The 25,418-nt window shown below is 38.5% G+C and overlaps 1 pseudogene; it reads left to right on the top strand.

Annotated features, from left to right (window-relative positions):
- Positions 1 to 21,760: 21,760 nt before the first annotated feature.
- LOC140596158 (cyclin-dependent kinase 2-associated protein 1 pseudogene) lies at positions 21,761 to 22,841 on the top strand (annotated as a pseudogene).
- The last annotated feature ends 2,577 nt before the right edge of the window (positions 22,842 to 25,418 follow it).

Raw genomic sequence — 25,418 nt, forward strand, 5'->3', positions numbered from 1 at the left:
AATGTAGGGATGCCTGGGTGGCTCAGTGGTTGAGTGCCCACATTCAACCCAAGGTATGATCCTGGTGTCTGGGGATCGAGTCCTGCATCCAGCTCCCTGCATGGAGCCTGCTCCTCCCTCTTCCTGTGTCTCTGCTTCTCTTTCTCTCTCTCTGTCTCTCATGAATAAATAATTAAAATCTTTTAAAAAAATTTAAATGTAACAAAAACACAATTTTTAAAGAACAGGAAAGTGAGAAGATGTTCTACAATATTAACACGTGGCAACACCAAAATGTTCAATATTCATGGTTGATTCTATAATTATATTTTATGTAACTAATACATGGTTTCTGTTGATAATATCTGTTGATATTATATTCATCCAGAAGAAAGTGTTAAGGACATATGCACTACAATTTTTTTTTTAATTTAAAGAAACAACAAAATAGCTAGTTCGGTAGTATTTTACCTTTAATTCCCTACTTCTGGGCAGCCCAGGTGGCTCAGTGGTTTAGCACTGCCTTCAGCCCAGGGCATGATCCTGCAGACCCAGAATCGAGTCATGTCTGATCAGGCAAGCAGAAATTGAATAGTATCTTCTTGATGGTCCATTTGGTTTGCTTCATTTTGATCAGATTTTGATTAATATCAACCAGGGCTACTGTATTTGAAAATTGGGCTTAGGCCAATATGGCTTAGGTGGATTGCCAAAGTCTAAGTAAATCTGAGCGTTTAGAATGGAAATATACAGAGGCTCAAGGCAAAACTGTGCTAGCCTCAGTCAAACCTAGTTGGGAAAGGAGTTATATAGTAATCCCCTTGGTGCTTTGTTGTAGTAGAGATTATCTATCAGGCTGGTTTAAGCTAACAAGGATAAGAAATGGAGTTATTTTTATATATTTTCTCAACCAGTTGAAGGGCTGATGCATTTAGACACTGTACTCATATTGGAAAGACAATGTTAGCTTTTTTAATTTTTCTGTAATGACTATGACCTTGCTCAGGATCACCTACTCTGTGCACTCAGCCTGTATCATGATGACTTTCTAGACAACACCATCAGCTACTTTACCTGTATTTTCATAAGGCATGCAGGAAACATCTAAATACCACACAGGAGCTTAACGAGACTAAGAGACTAAACTTGACTCCTTCCTTTGCTTATGTCATCCATCAACTTGACTCACATGTGGTTGGTGACTCATTTTGATGTGGAGGGAACACTGAAAAGAGGTCTCTGCCTAGATTCCCAAATAGGGTATAAAAAAAATTCCTCTGATTTCAGATTTTCCCTTAAGCTCTCTAATAAGACTTGTACCCTGAAGTTGTAGTCCAGGAAAAGAAAGAAGACCATAAAACATATATCTCATCACCTGTTGTCATCCTGTCCTCTTCCTCTTACCATGGTCGTCTGAGGGAGAGGGATAAGTTTTTCCAATTACTTTTCCTCTTGATAATGACCTCCTTTTACATCATATTCCTCTTCCTCTTGCTGGAGACAGTAAACCCCAACCTGATGATGGAAAGAATATCTCCTCTCTTGTCCATGGAAAATACACATTAACTTCCTATTATACCAACCTGGCTTTCTATATGTCAAAGGAAACTTTTTAAAAGTTATGATTTTTTTCCTTTCTTGACAATATTCATTTTTCAAGATTGTTGCCTACTACAGATTAGGGGGAAAAGCCTATTTTACAAGTGTAATATTGACATCCTCTTTTTTTTTTTTTTTTGCATTCCTGTTACAATCCTAACACACATATGCACATAACATAAACAATGAGGGAAGGGGGCACATGTAACAAAATATGAAAAATCTCATACATGAGTAAATGTTAAAAGGTAAAAGCACATTACTAAAATGAAAATTAGTATCTATCACATTTATTAAGAATCTGTGCTTTAGATTCCAGTGGTATATATATAAATTAGGGTTAAGTTTATGAAATCTTTATCAGATCTAGGTCTATATACTTTATATTTTATTCCAAGTGGTGGAGAACAGGAGTTATTTACCTCTCCTCTACTATGGCCAACTGAATTTCTAAGTTCTTGTTTCATCTAAATTCATGGAGACCCTTATACAAACGTCCCAGAGCCATATGCTAAATTTAGCACTGAGAGATTAAATCTTTGTTTCCAGGTCATAACTGATTATACCAGAATTGGAACACACAGAGGTTCTGGCCATCACAGAACAGCCAGTCTTATTTTAAAATATGCCTTAAAAGACAAAATCAGAAAGAGATCTTTGGGAAATGTAATATAAGCAAAATGGTAACATAGGAATTTCTATGGCTTGTTCCTCCCCCTTCCCCTGACATCAATTTGAACAACTATCCATATGTGAAAATACCTTCACAAGAGCAAAGATTTGAGGTGAGTGATCACAGCACCTGGGTAAAGTACAGAAATAAGAAAAGGCACACTGAGAAGGGAGGGAAAGATAGATTCACATTATCATATGAGCCCTCCACCAAGCCCAGGCATTCCAAAATTGAGAGGAACAACTTACCCCATGGGACAAGGAGAATAACATGAGCATCCAATTTTACCATGGATACCAGAGTGGACCCACCCCAGTACCAGGCCAGCTCCTGCAGCTCTCCCCACAGGCTCTTGCAAACACAGGTCACTCATTTACCCTTATACGCTTTTCGGCTCCAGTAGCTGCAGGCAATTCCAGTAGCCCGAAATGTTGTCTTTGGCATCAGGTTCTCAACAGGCTCCAGTGAACACAGACCCCAGCTCATCCCCATGCCTGCCTATTATTCTGGTGGCCTCAGACAGCTCACACAGCCCTAGAGAGCTTTCATAGGAGGACTCCTGGTGGGATCGCACAAACTGAGCACTGCTCACCTCTTCTCATATGCTAATTCCAGCAGCCCCAGGAGGATCCCTTGGCACCAGGCTCATCAGGGCTCCCAAGAACACAGGCCCTCATCTCACCCTAGTGCCTACTGGTTCTGATAGCTCCAAATGGTGTCCTTGGCACAAAGTTCCTGGTGAGTTCCCATGAACACAGTTCCAGGATCACTTCAGCACCTTCCTATTCCATTGTCCCAAAGCATTTCACATGACAAGGCTCCCAACAGGCTACCACAAGTCCAGGTCTCTGACTTACTCTGGTTACTGTCTACTCTAGCAGCCACAAGTATTTCCCATGACTCCAGGTGTCTTACACTGCAGAACTTCCAACAGGCTCTTGGTAACCCAGGCTCCTGTTGTACCCGGGATCCTGATAGCTCTGGTGACCTTTGCTGGCTCCTGTAACACCTAGGCTCCCAGGGATCTCTGAGAAACCCAGATCCCAAACTCACCCCCAGCACCTACCAGCTCTGGTGAACTCAGATAGCTTTTGATGCACTAGGTGGTCTCTCTGACACCTGGATCCCAGCAGGACCCCAGAAATCTAAGCCTCCAGATCATCCTGGCACCTGCTGCCACTGGTAGCTCCATGTAACTCTCATGGATCCAGGTGGCTTCTATTAACAGCAGGCTCCCAGCAGGTTCCCATGAAGCCAAGCTCCCATCTCACACTGGTGCCTTTTAGCTTCAGCAGCCACAGGCAACACAAAAATGAACAAACATAAAAGAAAATCAAGAAAATAATTCAATTCACAATAGCACCACAAACAATAATCAGGATTAGACGTAACAAAGGAAGCAGAAGACTTGTACACCAAAAATCTACAAAACATGGCTGAAATAAATTAAATACACATAAACAAAAAATACATGTTTTGTTCATGGATTGAAAAACTTAATATTGTTAAGATACCAATTCTAACCAAAACAATCTACAGATCTAATGAAATTGGATTTTCTTAATCCAAATGACATTTCAGCATGAATAGTAAAATCTATCCTAAAATTTATACAGAATGTCAAAGACCCCGAATAACCAAAACAATGCTGAAAATGTTGGACAAAATTTGAAGTCTCTACACTTCTATATTTCAATATTTACTACAAGCTACAATAATCAAAATACTATGGAGTTCTGGTCCAAGATGGTGATGTAGGAAGACTCTGAACTCATCTATTCCAGGGAACACTCCAAAATACATCTATTGGTAAAATTATTCCTCCTGATAAAGAAATGAAGTCTGACTGAACAACTTCTGAACAACCAAAGATGGAATGGCAAGAAAATAGCTGGAGTGATGGAGACTGTAACAAAGGAAACTACCATCCTCAAAGCTGGGAACAGCAGTGGGGAGGGATAGTATTTAGGGACCTAGAACAGATGCTTCTCTCTTTGGGTACAGGAAAAAATATCATTGGTTTTAAAAAGCAGTTCGCATATAAAGAAATAGTGCCAGATCTCTACCAAGCAGCAGAGGAGCTTCAGGAACATTGTCCAGACCAGAGGGACTGGAGAATGACACAGTTTACATTCCCACTGCATCTTAAAATCCTAGACCAGGCCACATAAGTGCTGAGTTCAGTTGCTACAGGGAGCTTGGGACCTCAGAGATTCCTGGATCCACAAGCACACTCCAGCTTCACTCACGCTGGTGCACAGGAAAATGCAAAGAAAAAAAGAAAGAAACAGACAGGGTTTAAAAGATCTAAGGAGGGATCCCTGGGTGGGGCAGCGGTTTGGTGCCTGCCTTTGGCCCAGGGCGCGATCCTGGAGACCCGAGATCGAATCCCACGTCAGGCTCCTGGTGCATGGAGCCTGCTTCTCCCTCTGCCTATGTCTCTGCCTCTCTCTCTCTCTCTCTGTGACTATCATTAAAATAAATAAATAAATAAATAAATAAATAAATAAATAAAATAAAAGATCTAAGGAGCTGCAGGGATGGTCTCTCCCTATCCACATTAAAAGCCAAAACTGGAATACATTCCTTCTCACACTGAGCTTGGGACTTTAGGGATCCCAGGGACTGCAAATTCACCACAGCACTTGAGGTGCTGGGATACAGAAAATAAGCTGTTTTTTTAATAAAAAAAATTGTATTATTTTTATTTAATTTTTAATTATTTAAGTTAGTCTTCTTTTGTTTTTTGTTCTTATGTTCTTTTTCTTTTGTTTTCTTCTTCTTCTTCTTCTTCTTCTTCTTATTATTATTATTATTATTATTATTATTATTATTTCTGTAAAAAGCCACAGTTTAAAAGAGTAACTAGGGACACCTGGATGATTCAGTCAGTGAGTATCTGGATCTTGATATCAGCTCTTAGATAGATGCATCTTGCAAGAAGTTGTTGTGGCCAAGTACAAAAAGGGTGTTGCCTGTCTTCTCCTCTAGGATTTTGATGGATTCTTGTCTCACATTTAGATCTTTCATCCATTTTGAGATTATCATTGCATATGGTGTAAGAGAATAGTCTAGTTTCATTCTTCTGCAAGTCGCTGCCCAATTTTCCTAGCACCATTTATTGAACACTGTCCTTTTTCCAGTAGATAGTCTTTCCTGCTTTGTCAAATATTAGTTGACCACAGAGTTGAGGGCACATTCCTGGGTTCTCTACTCTGTTACATTGAACTTAGTGTCTGTTTCTGTGCCAATACCAAACTGACTTGATGATCACAACTTTGTAGTACAACCTGAAAGCCGACATTGTGATGCCCCTGGCTCTGATTTTCTTTTTCAATATTACCCTGGCTATTCGGGGTCTTTTCTGGTTCCACACAAATCTTAAGATGATTTGTTCCAACCCTCTGAAGAAAGTCCATGGTATTTTGATAGGGATTCCATTGAATGTGTAAATTGCCCTGAGTAGCATCCATATTTTCACAATATTAATTCTTCCAATGCATGAGCATAGAATATTTTTCCATTTCTTTGTGTCTTCCTCAATTTCTTTCAGGAGGGTTGTGTAGTTTTTAGGGTATAGATTCTTTACCTCTTTGGATAGGTTTATTCCTAGGTATCTTATGCTTTTGGGTGCAATTGTCAACGGGATGGACTCCTTAATTTCTCTCTCTTCAGTTTCATTGTTTGTGTACAGAAATGCCACTGATTTTTGGGCATTGATTTTGTATCCTGCCACACTGCCGAATTGCTGTATGAGTTCTAGCAATCTTGGGGTAAAGTCTTTTGGGTTTTCTATGTACAGTACCATGTCATCTGCAAATAAGGAGAGTTTGACTTCTTCTTTGCCAATTTTAATGCCTCTTATTTCTTTTTGTTGCCTGATTGCTGAGGACTTCTAGTACTATGTTGAAGAGCAGTGGTAAGAATGGACATCTCTGGCATGTTCCTGATCTTAGGGGAAAGGCTCCCAGTGTTTACCCTTTGAGAATGATAGTTGCTGTGGGCTTTTCATTGAATGCTTTTAAGGTGCTGAGGAATGGGGGCAGCCCAGGTGGCTCAGCAGTTTAGCACTGCCTTCACCCCAGAGCCTCACCCTGGAGACCTGGGATCAAGTCCCATGTTGGGCTCCCTGTATGGAACCTGCTTCTCCCTCTGCCTGTGTCTCTGCCTCTCTCTCTCTCTCTCTCTCTCAAATAAAATCTTTTAAAAAAAGATGCTGAGGAATGTTCCCTCTATCCTTGCACTGTGAAGAGTTTGATCAGGAATGGATGCTGTATTTTGTCAAATGCTTTCTCTGCATCTATGGAGAGGATCATATGGTTCTTGATTTTTCTCTTGTTGATATGATCTATCACATTGATTGCCATATGAGTGTTGAACCAGCCTTGCATCCCGGGGATAAATCACACTTGGTCATGGGGAATAATCTTCTTCATGCACTGTTGGATCCTATGGGCTAGTATCTTGTTGAGAATGTTTGCATCTGTGTTCATCAGGGATATTGGTCTATAATTCTCCTTTCTGGTGGGGTCTCTGACTGGTTTTGGAATTAAGGTGATGTTGGCCTCATAAAATGAGTTTGGAAGTATTTCCTCTCTTTCTATCTTTCGGGACAGCTTTAATAGAAGAGGTATTGTTTCTTCTTAATCGTTTGATAGAATTCCCCTGGGAAGCCATCTGGCCCTGGACTTTTGTGTCTTGGGAGGTTTTTGGTGACTGTTTCAATTACCTCCCTGGTTATTGGCCTGTTCACGTTTTCTATTTCTTTCAGTTCCAGTTTTGGTAGTTTGTGGTTTTCCAGAAATGTGTCCATTTCTTCTAGACTGTGTAATTTATTGGTGTATAGATGCGCATAATAAGTTTTTTAAATTGTTTGTATTTCCTTGGTATTGGTGGTGACCTCTCCTTTTTTATTTGTAATTTTATTAATTAGAGTCTTTTCTCTTTTATTTTTAATAAGGTTGGCTAATGATTTATCTATCTTTTTAATTCTTTTATGGAACCAACTCCTGGTTTTGTTGATCTGTTCTACAGTTCTTCTGGTCTGTATTTCATTGAGTTCTGCTCAAATCTTTATTAATTCTCTTCTGCAGGGTGTAGGTTTTATTTGCTGTTCTTTCTCCAGTTCCTTTAGGTGCAAGGTTAGCTTGTGTATTTGAGTTTTTCCAATTTTTTGATGACGCTTGTATTGCCATGTATTTCCATCTTAGTACTGATTTTGTTGTACTCCACAGATTTTGAATGGTTGTATCTTCATTTTAATTAGTTTCCATGAATCTTTTTAGTTCTTTAATTTCCTGGTTGTCCCTTTCATCTTTTAGCATGATGATCGTTAACCTCCACGTGTTTCAATTTCTTCCAAATTTCTTCTTGTAATTGAATTAAAGTTTCAAAGCTTTATGGTCTGAAAATATGCAGGGGACAATTCCAATATTTTGTTATCAGTTTAGACCTGATTTGTGACCCAGTATGTGGTCTATTCTGGAGAAAGTTCCATGTGCACTTGAGATGAATGTGTATTCAGTTGCGATTGGAAGGAAAGTTCTGTAATTATGCTCCCACATTAGCAGCATAATTATTCATCATTTTTAGGTCTTCTTGTTGGATAGACTCTTTAATTATGTTATAGTGACCCTCTTCATATCTTAGTACAGTCTTTAGTTTAAAACCTAATTTACCTGTTATGAGGATTGCTAACCCAGCTTTCTTTTGAGGACTGTTTGCCTGGTAAATGGTTCTCCACCACCTCACTTTCAGTCTGAAGGTGTCCTTAGGTCTAAAATGAGACTTTTGTAGATATCACAAGATGAGTCTTGTTTTTTATCCAGTCTGACACCCTGTGTCTTTTGATTGGCTCATTTAACCCATTCACATTCATAGTAACTGTTGAAAGATATGAATTTAGTATCATAGTATTACCTATACAGTCCCTGTTCCTGCAGATTGTTCCTTTGTGCTCCCTCTTTACTTACAGAAACCTCCTTAATATTTCTTGCAAAGCTGGTCTGGTGGTCATATATTATTTTAGTTTCTGTCTATCCTGGTTGCTCTTAATCTCCCTTTCTCTTCTGAATAGCAGCCTTACTGAATAAAGTATTCTTGGCTGCATTTTTGTTCGTTTGTTTACTACCCTGAATATTTCATACAGACCTTTCCAGCCTGCCAGGTCTCTGGGATAGTTCTGCTATTAATCTGACATTTCTCCCCATATAAGTTTGGAATAGCTTATCTCAAGCTGCTTTTAGGATTTTCTCTTTATCTCTAATATTGCAAGCTTCACTATTATATGCCTGGGGGTTGATTGTTTTTTTGGGGGGGGGGGCAGGGTCCTCTCTAACTCTTGGATATGAATGCCTGTTTCCTTCCCCACATTAGGGAAATTCTCAGCTATGATTTGTTCAAACATTTTTTCTGGTCCTCTCTCTCTCTTCACACCCTCTGGAATCCCAATAAGATGAATATTATTCTTTCTCAAACTATTACTAAAATCTCAGTCTCTCATCATGGGCTTTTATTTGTTTCTATCTTTTTCTCAGCTTCCTTCCTTTCCATCAACTTGTCTTCTTTGTCACTCACTAAATCTTCTACCTCATTAACCCTAGATGTTAGAGCATCCAGTTTAGACTGAATATTAGTTAAAATATTTTTTAATTTCCATCAGATTAAGTCTCAGTTCTTCAGTAAGAGTTTCTCTAGAATCTTTTATGATTTTTTTAAGAACCACCAGTAATTTTATCATTGTAATCCTGAATGGTATCTCTTACATCTTACTTAAATCCATATCCATTAGATCTGTGGCAGAGAGGATTACCTCTGGTTCTTTTGTGGTGAATTCATCCTTTTCATTATTTTGTTCAGTGCAGAATTGCTGTATGAGTGAACAGAGTCCAAACTATCAAGACTATTCCCTTGCAGTACAGTGGCCAAGAATTCATGTTGCAGTTGTTGCAGCTGGGGGCATGTGGCTTGTGTGCGAGTCATGGCTGCACAAGGCATGCAGATATGTGCAGCAAAATTTTCCCTGAGTCCAGGGCTAAGGCCAGTAGGCTTGGAGTGGGTGAGTCCTGAGGAGAACTCATGGGTGAGGCACACTGCTGGCAGTTTAAGGATCAAGTGTCTCTGCCACTTTGCTTCTCACAGGTAACCTTGTGTTTACGCTGGAGGGCAGGGAAGATAAATGGTTCTTCAAGACCCATTGTTCCCAGAGAAACTCCTCAACACTTTCCAAAATCAGTATAAACAGATATCCCTCCCATTTTCCCAATGCATTATGCAAACCACAGCTTCTATGCTGCCTCTTTGTGGGTTGCTGAAACAGCTTTAGTAGCATATGTGTTATTTCTTCTTTAAATGTTTGATACAATTCCCCTGGAAAGCCATCTGTCCCTGGACTTTTGTGTCTTGGGTTTTTTTGATGACTGCTTTAGTTTTCTCACTGGTTATTGGTCTGTTCATGTTTTCTATTTCTTCCTGTTCAGTTTTGTTAATTTGTAAGCTTTGAGGAATACATCCATTTCTTCCATACTGCCTAATTTGTTGGCCTATAGTTGCTCATAATACGTTTTTATTTTTATTTTTTTAAAGATTTTATTTATTTATTCGAGAGAGAGAAAGAGAGAGAGAGAAGGAGAAGCAGGCTTAATGCAGGGAGCTTGATGTGGGACTGGATCCCAGGACTTCAGGATCATGCCCTAAACTGAAGGCAGATGCTTAACCGCTGAGCCACCCAGGCACTCATAATAGCTGTTTCAAAGGTGAAATGGAGGGAATACTTCCAAACTCATTCTATTAGACCAACAGTGCCTTGATGTCAAAACCAGGTTAGACCTCACCAAGAAAGAGAATTACAGACCAATATCCCTGAGGAACATAGATGCAAAAATTCTCTCCAATAGACTCCAGCAGTACATTAAGGGGATTATTCACCACCATCAAGAGGAATTTACCTCTGTGATGCAAGGGTGGTTCAACATTTGTAAAAAATCAACATAATAGATCACATCAATAAAAGAAAAGACAAGAACCATATGATCATCTCAATAGATGCAGGAAAGCATTTGACAAAATACAGCACCCATTCCTGATTAAAATTCTTCAAAATGTAGGCATAGAGGGAACATATCTCAATACCTTAAAAGGCATGTAAGAAAAGCCCACAGCGAATATCATTCTCAATGGGAAAAAACTGACAGCCTTTCCCCTAAGAACAGGAACACAACAGGGGTGCCCAGTCTCACCACTTTTGTTCAACATAGTACTAGAAATCCTAGCCTCAGCAATCATAAAACAAAAAGAAATAAAATGCATTCAAATTGTAAAAAAAGAATTCAACTCTCCCTCTTTACAGATGACATGACACTCTATATAGAAAACCCAAAAGACTCCATCCCAATATTGCTAGAACTCATACAGCAATTTAACAACGTGACACAATAAAAAATCAATGCTCAGAAATCAGTTGCATTTATATACACCAACAATGAAACTGAAAGAAAGAGAAATTAAGGAGGTAATTCCATTTACAATTGCACCAAAAACCATAAGATATCTAGGAGTAAACCTTACCAAAGAGGCAAAGGATATATACTGTAGAAACTATAGAAAACTTAAGAATGAAATCGAGAAAGACATAAAGAAATGGAAAAACATTCTATGCTCATTGACTGGAAGAAAAAATATGGTGAAAATGTCTATGCTACCCAGAGCAATTTACACATTCGAAGCAATCCCTATCAAAATACTTTGGACTTTCTTCACAGAGTTGGAACAAATAATCCTAAGATTTGTATGGAACCACAAAAGACCCCGAATAGCCAGAGGAATATTGAAAAAGGAAACCAAAGCTGGAAGCATCACAATGCCTAATTTTAAGTTGTATTACAACACTGTGATCATCAAGACAGTATGACACTGGCACAAAAACAGACACATAGATCATTGGACCAGAATAAAGAACCAAGAAATAGGCCCTCAACTCTATGGTCAACTCATCTTTGACAAAGCAGGAAAGAATATCCAAGGGATCAAAGACAGTCTCTTCCACAAATGGTGTTGGGAAAATTAGACAGCCACATGCAGAAAAATGAAATTAGACCATTCTCTTAGAGCACATGCAAAGATAAATTTAAGTGGTTGAATGATCTAAATGTGGGATGCCTGGGTGGCTCAGGTGGTTGAGCATCTGCCTTTGGCTCAGAGCGTTGTCCCTGGATGCTGGGATCAAGTCTTGCATCAGATTCCCCCCAAGGAGCCTGCTTCTCCCTCTGCCTATGTCTTTGCCCCTTTCTCTCTTTGTCATGAATAAATAAATAAGATATTAAAAAAAAAAAGAAAGATTTAAACGTGAGACAAGAATCCACCAAAGGCACCTGGGTGGCTAATTTGGTTGAACATCTGCCTTCAGGTCAGGTCATTACCCCAGAGTCCTGGGATCAATCCACACATCAGGCTCCCTGCTCAACGGGGAGCCTGTTTCTCCCTCTCCTGTTCCCTCTTCTTGTGCTCTCTGTATATATATCAAATAAATAAAATACTTAAAAAAAAGAATCCATCAAAACCCTTCTTGACATTGGCCACAGCAACTTCTTGCAAGACACATCTATGAAGACAAGGGAAACAAAAGTGAAAATGAACTATTGGGACTTTGTCAAGATAAAAAGCTGCTTCACAACAAAGGAAATTGTCAACAAAAATAAAATACAACCTAGAGAATGGGAGAAGATATTTACAAATTAAATATCAGATAAATTGTTAGTATCCAAGATTTATAAAGAAATTATCACACTCAACACTCAAGAAACAAATAATCCAGTAATGAGTTGGGCAGAAGACTTGAACATACCTTTCTGCAAAGAAGAGCTACACATGGCCAACAAGCACATGACAAAATGTTCCAAATCATTTGCCATCAGGGAAATTCAAATCAAAACTACAATGAGATACCACCTTACACCAGTGAGAATGGGTTAAATGAACAATACAAAGAAGAACAAATTTGGGGGAAGATGTGTAGAAAGGGGAACCTTCTTGTATTGTTGGTGGGAATGTTAAGCTGGTGTAGCCACTCTGGAAAACAGGAAAACTTATTTTTCCTCAAGAAGTTAAAAATAGAGCTACCCTATGACCCAGCAATTGCACTACTAGGTATTTACCCCAAGGATACAGATGTAGGGAAATGGCAGGACACCTGCACCCCAATGTTCATAGTAGCAATATCCATAATAGTCAAACTGTGGAAAGAGCCCCAATGTCCTTCAACAGATGATAAAGAAGATGTGGTATATATTTACAATGGAATATTACTTTCCCATCAGAAAGGTTGAATACCTACCATTTACATCAACATGAATGGGTATTATGCTGAGTGAAGTCAATCGGAGAAGGACAATCATCATACGGTTTCACTCATACAGGGAATACGAGAAATAGTGAAAGGGATTATAAGGAAAAGGAGGGAAAGTGAGTGGGGAAAAATTAGAGAGGAAGATGAACCATGATAACCTCCTAAGTTTGGGAAACAAACAAAGGGTTGCAGAAGGGGCGGTGGGTGGGGGATGGGGTAACTGGGTGATGGGCATTAAGGAGGGCACATGATGAGATGAGCACTGGGTGTTATACTATATGTTGGCAAATTGTATTTAAATAAAATATATATAAAAAGGCAAGGCACACAGTAAAATACAGTATAATTTCAGTCATTTACATTTCTAAAAATATTGGCTAAACAATCCTATTTTTCTTAGTGATGTATGAAGTGATAAGATATTATAAAGAAACATGGAAATGATTATCAGACAGGATTGTGAATATTTCATCCATAATTAATCAAAAATGGAAGTTATAAAGTACACTTAATTAATTCAGGGAAGTCCACATATATGGTAGCAAAAAACAGACTCTACAGCAAAAATGGATGGTATATACCCCAGCTGTCTGACCTTGGGAAAATTTTGCGATTTCTTTTTGCCTCTCAGCCTCCTCATCTGTAAAATAGGGAAAATAATGGTAGCTATCAATCAGAAAGCACTCAGAAAATTTTGAGCACATTAGAAGCACTCAATAAATGGTAGTTACTGTATTATTGATTTTAGACTCCCCATTTACTCAATATTTATTAAGCATCTACCATCTGCCAGAAACTGCACAGCATTATGTTTACCCTCAAGAAGGTTATAATATATCAGAGGAAGTGGTCATCTAGACAATAATTTTCTTGAGAGCTTCTGTGACACTGCATTCTAAATGTTTTACAAAAATAAAATGGGTTGTAACTGAATGTACAAAGTTTGGTGTAAAGACCAAGCCATTAATTTATCACCAAATGCTCAGTTTAATCCAGTTACTAAAAGTAAACAGATGCAGTTTTGTTTTTTTAATTGGTTTTAAACTCTATCATCTACTAGCTCATCAATTATCAATAAATTTCTAAACATGACCAGAATTCAAGATCTTACAATATTCTGTATTTCCAATTAAACATCACATTCTTATGTATTCATTCGTTTTAACTTTAATTATATGTAAAATCGTGGAATTAAGACAAGCATGTAAATTAGTCCTTCTCAAAAAAATTACCTCAGCCCAATGTGAAAAACAGACATTTAAAACAGCCCAATGTGTTAAAACAGACATTTAAAAACCAGACAATATGATCTAATATGGCAAATGTGTAAAAATAGATTATAATGAGTTACTACAGGAGCATTTAGGAGGAAAGAGTGATTGTTCAGTTCCCCAAGAGGTCAGGCAAGGGCTTTCTGGCAATGCCATATGTGAACTAAAATTTAGGAGATGAGTAGAATGTAAACAAATGGATGTAATGAAGTGAGGCACAAGGATAATAAAGGCAGTATTAGAATCATGTGGGAAGATTGTGTGACACACCATGGCATGTTCTGGAATTTAAAGTGGTATGGAAAGACTGGAGATTAAGGTGCACTGATTGGTGTGCTGTGAAGTTGGAGATGGAAGCAAGTCAGATGAGGCCAGAGCATGAAAAGACTTATATGCTAAAATACAGATGCAGTGAAACGGCAGGACACCTGCACCCCGATGTTTATAGCAGCAATGTCCACAATAGCCAAACTGTGGAAGGAGCTTTGGTGTCCATCGAAAGATGAGTGGATAAAGAACATGTGGTTTATGTATACAATGGAATATTACTCAGCCATTAGAAGTGACAAATACCCACCGTTTGCTTCGAGGTGGGTGGAACTGGAGGGTATTATGCTGAGTGAAATAAGTCAATTGGAGAAGGACAAACATTTTATGGTCTCATTCATTTGGGGAATATAAAAAATAGTGAAAGGGAATAAAGGGGAAAGGAGAAAAAATGAGTGGGAAATATCAGAAAGGGAGACAGAACATGAGAGACTCCTAACTCTGGGAAATGAACAAGGGGTGGTGGAAAGGGGGATAGGCGGGAGGGTTGGGGGTGACTGAGTGATGGGCACTGAGGGGGGCACTTGATGGGATGAGCACTGGGTGTTATGCTCTATTTTGGCAAATTGAACTCCAATAAAAAAATAAAAATAAATAAATAAATACTTGTATGCTAAACTAAGATATTCAATTTTCATTTCAAATATGGTGAAAAAAAGATGATGAGAAACAATTGAAGCAAAAAACTTCAAGCACAAAAGCAAATTGTCTTTCTGAAGAACCTCTAATCATTTGTATATAATGTTTCCTTTATATAATCTAATCTCCTGCTTTTGCTAAACAAATATGGAACTCAAATCTGGCTTATTTAAGAAATTGACCTTGATAAATGTTTTCTACTATGGCTCAAGTGCTTTGCTCTTCCTCAAACTTACACTCATTGCTGCTAGAATGCCAAACTGTAAGAAGTCAGTGAGGGTGAATGAGAGACATAAGGAGTCCTGTGGAGTGTAAAGTACCTAAACGGGGGAGGGGATCTAGAAGAGGATTTACTCTGCTTTCATTGTGGTAGTTGGGTAAGATAAATATTTTTACCCCACTTCTCCTCCAGGTATATCTAGCAAGTGCTGACTTGCCTCAATATCTCCTCTTGCCTCCATGACTAAATGTGTATAAAGCCAAAGGACCTATGGAAAAGGAAATGCCTGAATTGACCTCCCCACACCTTAGGAGCAATGCAGTTGATCTTGCACTTAGAAATATACTCACTCACAGCTCATATTCCAGGTCCTGAAGTCCAAAGAAGGTATTTTTGACAACAGGATATTTTTAGCTCTTTTGAAACACTTTTCCCCAACTTGTGTCTCCCAATAAAAAGTAAGTCTAGATGTTTAACAGTCAAACATATTTCAAAGACTGAATTGTATGGGAAGGAGGGACTGCCTTTAAAGTAAGGGGAAAAAAACACTAAACTTGAAGAGGCCAGGATATTTTCCTGACAGTAAACAAAAAATTATTTTAAAAAAATAACTTCAAAAGATGAGGAATCCACTTAGTCTACACCAAAGAACTATAGAAGCCAAAGGGCTACCTCTGTAACTTGCAAGGAAAACATTAAATTTATCTTTCTATTTGAAGTGAGCAAATATGTGTGTGTTATAGGAATCATGCTGAGAAGAAAGTGAAGGAGACTGAGAAACACCTTTCTCTAGACTCAACCTTAATCACATAGAATAAAAATATTATTGCATTAACTGTGCAAATATTGTAAAAGGAATAAAAAACTATAGTTCTTCAACAATAAAAAAAAGGAACCAAATTCAAGCAACTAGACAGAGAAGAATACGTTCAAGAGAAAAGAGTAACAAAACCTGTGCTCTTAGAGAAATGTAGTTAAATATAAAGCTGTTCACAGACAATTTCCCAATCTTCTAGGGAATAAATAATAACCTTTGATATATAGCCAACTATGAAGAGACTGGAAGAGATTCTAAATTAAAAGTTAAGTGGACAGAATCTAGGAACTTGACACATAAGGATGGAGAGAAATAAAAGAAATGAGAAAAAAATTGCTAAAATGAACATTATTCTGACAAGAATTGAGCATTGATTTTATTTTACTTTTTTAAAGATTGTTTTTTATTTGGGAGCATGTGCGCGCACGAAAGAGAGAGAAAGAGAGAAAGAGAGAGAGAGAGAGAGAGAGAGAGAAAGTGAGCACAAGTGGGATGAGTGGCAGAGGGAGAGAGATAGGCAGGACCCTGAGATCATTACCTGAGCCACCCAGGCACCCGGAGCATTGATTTTAAAGTGAGATTTCATAAGTCTGAATTTGCTTTAGATGTTTTTTTGTGTGTGGTTTATTTCATTTCTCATATATTACCTCACGAACATTTAAGCATCTTTTTTGCTAAATTAATTGAAAAAAATATATGCCACTAGCAGTGATCATCACCACAAAAATATACGAATGCATTTGTTTACAGTTTTTCTTATACAAAGCATTGCTTACACAAAATATTTTCAGACTCATAATTGTCCACCAATTTTTTCTCTGCCTTCTGCTTTGACTATAGAACAGAATTGTTGCTTTCTGTATACTACTGCGAGCAACTAAATTTGAATCATGTAGAGAAAAATATTTAGATAATATTATTTCAATAAGGCAGCATCAGTGATGCTTTGTGTAGCAGAGGATCCGAAAATTAAGGTTCCTTCCATCCAAACTAGAAACCTCTGGTACTATTTTAATGAAGTGGTAAATTCCAGAGATTAGAATACTGTTTATATCTTCTTCATTTCTCAACAATTAGCTCTGCTTCTTTTTAGAGAGGAACCAACCTTTCTAAATCATATACCCTGAATACATATAACTTGGCTAGTGAACTCTCATTATCTCTACATCCTCCTTCCCCTGCGAGTTCCTTACAAAGTCCCCTTGGTGGCTTCTAGGTTTACATTCATTAAAATTGTGATTTGCCTAGAGGTATTGGAACTGAATTTAGGTGAGGATAAAAAAAGACTTAAAAGCATAGAAATCACTACCATTTATCTGTGAAATAACATCAGTAATTAGAAAACTAGTTGAACAGTAGTGATAGAATCTGCTGCCCCCTATTGTGTTGGTGTTCTGAGGATGCGACTCCCATGATAATAAAGTTGGATATTTTACTAATACATAACCAGGACAGAAAGCAGTGGCCAATGAGACAGGGAATTTGGAGTCACTTTCGTCTTCTTATCATTTGCTGCTTTTTACTACTATGTGTAAACCAGAGTGTGTGCTGGGAGGGGGCAGGCAGCAGGACACTACCATTTTTGAAATTCGTACCAGTTATCCCAAGGTTCTTTCTTTGTATTTTTTCCCCGAGGGACTCCCAATATGTATCTCTATATCATGCTTATCTATATATTACAAATAGTCATCTCTGTCAATTCCTCCTTCCCCAGGCCCATTGTTAATAGTTAATAAAGGCAGTCAAATTGCTGCTTCTTCCTTGCCCAGTGCCTGAGGCATTATTGACTTATCCTAGAACTACATTAAGAAACCTCTCCTTCAGTTTGACTGTTTTAAACTGCCCAGTATGATGTAGGAATACTCCCTGGGCACTTCCGTGTCCACTAAATTCCTGTTATTCCTGCTCTAAACAATTATCAATTCCTTAGTTAAGGTGGTGAATTAAATTCCATTTCCCATTTGAGAGCTAATTTCCTGTCCTAAATTTGAGTCAGCTTAGCTTTTGGGTGCCTGAATGCCTTGCTTTTAGCTCTTGTGATGTTGTGCCCAAGATTGTGAATCCAAGAAACCACCAAGGAGCCGACACCAATGCAAGTACAGGAGGGTTTATTTACAAGCTTGAGCTTGGGTCCAAGTATACCCGACACAGCGGAGCAGGGGCTTGGACCTCAACGTGGGTTACAGCTGGTTTTTTAATGGGCTGGTCTAGGGGATTTTCAGAAGGGGTGGAGGAATTTTTTTCCCCCATTCCAATAAGGAGGGGGGGAGGAGGGGGAAGGGGGGCAGTTTCTTTTTTTTTTTATAATTTTTTTTTTTATTTATTTATGATAGTCATACAGAGAGAGAGAGAGAGAGAGAGGCAGAGACACAGGCAGAGGGAGAAGCAGGCTCCATGCACCGGGAGCCTGACGTGGGATTCGATTCCGGGTCTCCAGGATCGCGCCCTGGGCCAAAGGCAGGCGCCAAACCGCTGCGCCACCCAGGGATCCCGGGGCAGTTTCTTAAGATCTGATTCCGGATTCTCTGAGCTCCATTGTCTTTCAGATATGGGATTCCCTGCTGAGGGCATTCTGAGGTCTGTTGTCCTTTTGATATGGGATTTCCTGCCTAGGGCATTCTGAGCTTTGTTCTCATTCTAATATGGGGCTTAACTGAAGTAAGGTAAAGTTCAGCTTTTATTCACAGGGGCCTAAGATGGCTGTACTTGTGCTAATGCTAAACTTGAGGTGGAATGGCCTTATTTTTTTCTCAGCCTCCACAGTGAGGTCTCTCACTCAAAGGCTAGATTATTTAATGTACCCTGAGTAACTGGCTGGAAGCATGGTTTCATTTTTTATCTTATTTTATTTCTTTAGTGGTTTTATTATGAAATATACTTGGATTTACAGAAGAGTTGCAAAGATAGGACAAAGATGGGACCCTTTACTCAATTTCCTCCATGTTAACATCTTATGTAGCCTTGGCACAATGATCAAAACTAGTACATTAATATCGATACAATACTATTTACTAAACTATATATTTTATTCAGATTTTCCCCACTAATGTCCCCTTTCTGGGCCAGGCTCTGAGGATTGAATTATTTTTATTTAAGATTTTTTTTGCATTTTTTTTAATTTATGTTCGATTTGCCAAAGATAGTATAACACTCAGTGCTCATCCCATCACGTGCCCTCCTCAGTGCCTGTCACCCAGTTACCCCAACCCGCCAACTACCCCCCTTTCTGCAACCCTTTGTTTCCCAGAGTTAGGATTCTTTCATGGTTTGTCTCCCTCTAATTTTTCCTACTCTTTCCCCCTCTTTTCCCTTATAATCTCTTTATTTCTTATATTCCACATATGAGTGAAACCATATGATGATTTTAAATGTCCACAGATTCTTTGGTCTCCCTCTCCTTATGAGGTAGAATTTATTCCCCTTTCCTGAGTGCATGCAAACTTAGAGACTTGCTGCTAATAAATAGAATAAAGCAGAAAAGACAGTGTGTGACCTCAGAGGCTAGGTCATAAGGGCACTTTGACTTTCCCCTTTTTCCTTGATCACTCAATTTAGGCTAAGCCAGCTGCTGTGTCAGGAGAAAACTCCATGTGAGAAAGAACTGTGTCTCTTTTTTTAAGATTTTATTTATTTTTTCATGAGAGACATACAGAGAGAGGCAGAGACATAGGCAGAGAGAGAAGCAGACTTTCCATGGGGACCCTGATGCAGGACTCAATCCCAGGGCCCCAGGATCACAAACTGAGCCAAAGGCAGATGCTCAACCACTGCGACACACCAGGGCCCCTAGAACTGAGTCTTTTAACAGCCATATGAAAGAGGCATTTTGGAATTTGATCTTATTGTCCTAGTCAAGTCTTCAAATGACTACAACCCAGGCTGAATCGTTTTTTTTCTTCTATTTTTATTTAAATTCCAGTTACTTAACATACAGTGTAGTGTTAGCTTTAGTTGTAGAATTCAGTGATTTATCACTTATGTACAACACCCAGGTGCTCATCTCAACAAGTGCCCTCTTTAATACCCACCAACTATTTAACACATCCCCATGCCTATCTCTCCTCCAGTAACCTAAATACTAAGAGTCTATTTCCTGGATTGTTCCCCGCCCCCGCCATGTTCATTTGTTTTATTTCTTATATTCCACATATTAGTGAAATCATGGGGTATTTGTCTTTCTCTGACTGACTTATTTAACTTATCATAATAATGCCCCTGTAAATGGTAAGATTTCATTCTTTTTCTCTGGCTGAGTAAATGTCCTATATATGTCTTCTTTATCCATTCATCAGTCAGTGGACATTTGGGCTTTTTCCTTAATTTGATTATTGTTGATAATGATGCTATAAACATCGGTGTGCATGTGTCCCTTTAAATCAGTACTTTTGCAACCTTTGAGGTAAATATCTAGCAGTGAAATTTCTAGATCATAGGGTAGTTTGTTTTTTGTTTTGTTTTGCCTTGTTTTTTTAAAATATTTATTTATTTTATTTATTTATGATAGACATAGAGAGAGAGAGAGGCAGAGACACGGGAGGAGGGAGAAGCAGGCTCCATACCGGGAACCCGACGTGGGACTAGATCCCGGGACTCCAGGATCATGCCCTGGGCCAAAGGCAGGTGCTAAACCGCTGAGCCATGGAGGGATCCCCCTTGTTTTTGTTTTGAGAGAGAGAAAGAAAGAGTGTATGCTTTTGTGTGTGAGTGGCAGGAGGAGAGAGAGAGAGAGAAAGAGAATCTTAAGCAGGCTTCCTGCTGAGCAGGGGTCTCTATATCTCACATCACTGAGATCGTGACCTGAGCCAAAACTGAATCAGATTCTTAGCATACTGAGCCACCCAGGCACCCCAGAATAGTTCTATTTTTAATTTTTTGAGGAACCTCAATACTGTTTTCCAGAGTGGCTGCACCAGTCTGCATTCCCACCACTACAGCTTTGTATAAAACTTGAAGTCTAGAATTCTGATGCCTCCAGCTTTGCTTTTCTTTTTCAAGGTTGCTTTGGCTATTTGGGATCTTTTGTGTGCCATACAAATTTTAGGATTGTTTCTTCCAGCTCTATGAAAGATGATCGTGATATTTTGATAAGTATTGTATTATTTTTTTAAGATTTTATTTATTTATATATTTATTTATCTATTTTTTTAATCATTTATTCATTCATTCATTCATGAGAGACACAGAAAGAGAGGCAGAGACATAGGAAGAGGGAGAGGCAGTCTCCCTTGGGGAGCTGGATGCAGGAATCGATCCCAGGACCCTGGATCATGAACTGAGTCAAAGGCAGATGCTCAACCAATGAGTCACCCAAGTGCCCTGATAGGGATTGTATTAGATGTGTAAATTGTTTTAGGTAGTATAGACATTTTAACAATATTTGTTCTTCCAATCCATGAGCATGGAATGTTTTTTCCTTTTATTTTGTTATGTTCAACTTCTTTCATCAGTGTTTTATAGTTTTCAGAGTACAGATCTTTTACCTTTTTAGTTAGGTTTATTCCGAGGTATCTTAGGGTTTTTGGTGAAATTGTAAATTGAATTGATTCCTTGATTTCTCTTTCTGCTGCTACATTATTGGTGTAAGAAATGCAACAGATTTCTGTATGTTGATATTGTACCCTGCACATTAAATTTGTGTTTCATTTCTATCGATTTTTGATGAAGTCTTTTGGGTTCTCTACATAGAGTATCATATCATCTGCAAATAGTGGAAGCTTGACTTCTTCCTTGCAGATTTGGATGCATTTTATTTCTTTTTGTTGTCTGATTGCTGTAGCTAGTACTTCCAGTACTATGTTAATTAACAGTGGTGAGCCTCCTTTGCCAGGGCCTACCTGCTGGCTCTGCTCAAATTTGTGGCTGCCCTTGAGTCAACCTTTCTGATGTATGAGTGATATACTGCAGTGGGTATCAGGGTGAGGGACAGTAATATTTGATCCTGCAGCCCCAACTATCAACAACAAAAAGTGTGCTGGAGCTGGTCAGGGGTTACATGGTTGGGCACTGGGCTGTGGATTTGCCTTGCTGCCACCTGGCTTTGCCACTGCTGCCATCATCACTGGCCCTCAGAGCCCCTTTCAGGTCACTCTGCTGATTGGCAGGGAGAAGATGTCTTACAAACCATATTTGACAATGAACATGCCTGCCTTCTCCCTCAATACTGAAGGCAGTGTCCACTTGCCCTGTGCCAGTATGGCAGCATCCTCACAATACTACTAGCTGCTGAGAGACTACAGGCCATCCATCATCTATCTCCAGTCTACATCCAGGGAAGTGGGAACAGCCATGCACCCCAAGGCAAATATACTAAACTATTGGCCATCATGGAGGAGTTGGAGAAAGATTAGACCCACCTATGTGGTAAACAAGAGAGCGCCATGGAGAGACTAAAATGAGGCATCACATCATTTATACCAGAAAACTGGTTCCAGAGTACTTGGCTGAAATAGAGCAGAATGCCAGATCCTAGCTGCCTGTTAGCATGGGAGGTTTTCCATCTCCTTCCAAGATGAGAAATTACAGCTCATCTCCCATGTTCCAATGAAACTCTTGTTTTCAAAAAGATAACAGTTTGGTTTCCCCTTCCCATGTTCCTCCCGTGGTTCATGAGACTCTGAGGTTAAGAAATATATTTGAAGTTGATTAGGATTCACATTTTAAATAGTTATGAACCCCCCAGGTTTTGTTTTTGTTTTTGTTTTTCTTTTTAAAGATTTTATTTATTTATTCATAGAGACACAGAGAGAGAGAGAGAGAGGCAGAGAGGGAGAAGCAGGCTCCATGCAGAGAGCCTGACGTGGGACTCAATCCAGGGTCTCCAGGATCACACCCTGGGCTGCAGGCGGCACTAAACCGATGCACCACCGGGGCTGCCCCAGGTTTTGTTTTTTTAAGTATTGATTTAAAAGGTGTACCTAAAAGATAACTATCTCACAGCAAAGATACCAGTGTCTCACTTTTGTCATTTACTTTGAATACAGTTACATTACTCAGATTGTTTCTTGTTCCTTTGCATAAGTTAATACAACTCTGGGAATTTTGTTTTTAGTTTATACATTTGCAACATGTGGATTCCACTTAATGGAATATATTTTGTGCTTAAGCATTTGATTGCATGACTATAAGTGTTTTGAGATCAGTATAAAAAATGCACACACTATTAATACAGAAGAAAAAGCAACCTGACAAACCTAACCTAACAAGAACCCCCCCAAAAAAATATTCCTACAAAGATTATAAGTGGATTTCAGTTTTGCCTTTCCTGTAAATTGATCCAAACATCTGGAATAAAATGGACTAATATTGTTTGCACCTTTGTTTATGTTTATTACTTGAAGTAATTAAAAAAAAACAGTGGTGAGAGTGGACATTCCTGATGGTAGAGGAAAAACTTTCCGTATTTCCCCATTGAGGATGATATTAGTTATGGGTTTTTCCTATACGGACTTTTTGAATGTAGAGGTATGTTCCCTCTATCCATACTTTGTTAAGGGTTTCTGTCAGGAATGGATGTTGTACTTTGTCAAATGCTTGTTTCTGTATTCATTGAAAGGATCATGTGGTTCTTATCCTTTCATTTATAAATGTGGTGTATCACATTGATTGATTTGAGAATAGTTAAGCATCCTTGCAACCCAGGAATAAATCCCACTTGATCATGGTGAATGATTCTTTTAATCTACTGTTGGATTAGATTTGCTGAAAATCTTTGCATCCATGTTCATCAGGGATATTAGCCTGTAACTCTCTTTTTCAGTGGAGTATTTGTCTGATTTTGGAATCAGGGTAATGCTAGCCTCATCGAAAGAATATGGGAGTTTTCCTTCTATCTTTTGGAACAGTGCAAGAATAGGTATTCCTATTATTCCCTTTATATGTTTGGTAGAATTCCCTTGGGAAGCCATCTGGCACTGGACTTATGTTCTGTTGTGAGATTTTTTGATTACTGACTCAATTCTTTGCTGGTTATTGGTTTGTTCAATTTTCTTTTATTTTTCCTGATTCAGTTATAGTAGTTTATACATCTCTAGAAATTTATCGTTTTATTCCAGATTATCCAATTTGTTGGGATATAAATTTTCAAAATATTCTCTTAAAATTATTTATCTGTGGTGCTGATTGTTATTTCCACTCTTGTCATTTGTGATTTTATTTATGTAGGTTCTCTCTCTCTCTCTCTCTCTCTCTCTCTGGCTAGGGGTTTATCAGTTTTCTTAATTTTCAAAGAATCAGCTCTTGTTTCATTGATTTGTTCTGTTCTACTGTTTTTGTTGTTGCTGTTGTTGTTGGTTACTACTATATCATTTATTTGTTCTGTACTCTCTATAATTTCGCTTCTTGTGCTGGCTTTTGGCTTCATTTTTTGTTCCATTTCTAGGTCCTTTAGGTATAAGGATAGGTTGTATATTTGAGATTTTTCTTGTTTCTTGAGATTGGCCTGTATTGCTATATACTTCCCTCATATGACTACACTGTTGTATCCCAAAGTTTTTGAATGATTGTGTTTTCTTTCTTTTTTTTAATTTCTTAATTTTCTGGTTAACTCATCCATTCTTTTTAGGATGTTCTTTAACCACCATGTATCTGTGGTCCTCGTCAATTTTTCTTGTGGTTGACTTCAAGATTCATAGTGTTGTGGACAGAAAAGCTGTATAGTAGAACTGAATCTTTTCATACTTCCTAAGGCCTGATTTGTGACCCAGTATGTGATCTATGCTGGAGAATATCCCATGTGCACTTGAAAAGAATGTGTATTCTGCTGCTTTAAGATGAAATGCTGTTAATATATCTTTTAAGTCCATCTGGTCCAGTGTGTCATTGTTTCCTTGTTGATTTTCTGCTTAGATGATCTGTTCATTCCTGTAAGTGGAGAATTTATGGCCCCTACTATTATTGTATTATTATCAATGAATTCCTTTATGTTTGTTATAAGTTGTTTTATATATTTGGATGCTTCCAAGTTGGTAATAAATATTTGCAATTATTAGATCTATTGGATAGTCCCCTTTTGTTATGGTATAAGGACCTTCTTCATCTTTTGGTATAGTCTTTGTTTTAAAATCTAATTTGTCATATAGAAATAGTGCTATTTCAGCTGTCTTTTTTTTTCCTATTTAGTAAGTTGTCTTCTTCTTCTTTTTTTTTAATAAATTAATTTTTTATTGGTGTTCAATTTACCAACATACAGAATAACACCTAAGCTCATCCCGTCCAGTGTCCCCCTCAGTGCCCGTCACCCACTCACCGCCACCCCCTGCCCTCCTCCACTTCCACCACCCCTAGTTCCTTTCCCAGAGTTAGGAGTCTTTATGTTCTGTCTCCCTTCCTGATATTTCCCACACATTTCTTCTCCCTTCCCTTATATTCGCTTTCACTATTATTTATATTCCCCAAATGAATGAGAACATACACTGTTTGTCTTTCTCCGATTGACTTACTTCACTCAGCATAATACCCTCCAGTTCCAACCACGTTGAAGCAAAAGATGGGTATTTGTCATTTCTAATGGCTGAGTAATACTCCATTGTATACATAAACCACATCTTCTTTAT

This window comes from Vulpes vulpes, chromosome X, assembly GCF_048418805.1.
Source record: "Vulpes vulpes isolate BD-2025 chromosome X, VulVul3, whole genome shotgun sequence".
Lineage (NCBI taxonomy): Eukaryota > Metazoa > Chordata > Mammalia > Carnivora > Canidae > Vulpes > Vulpes vulpes.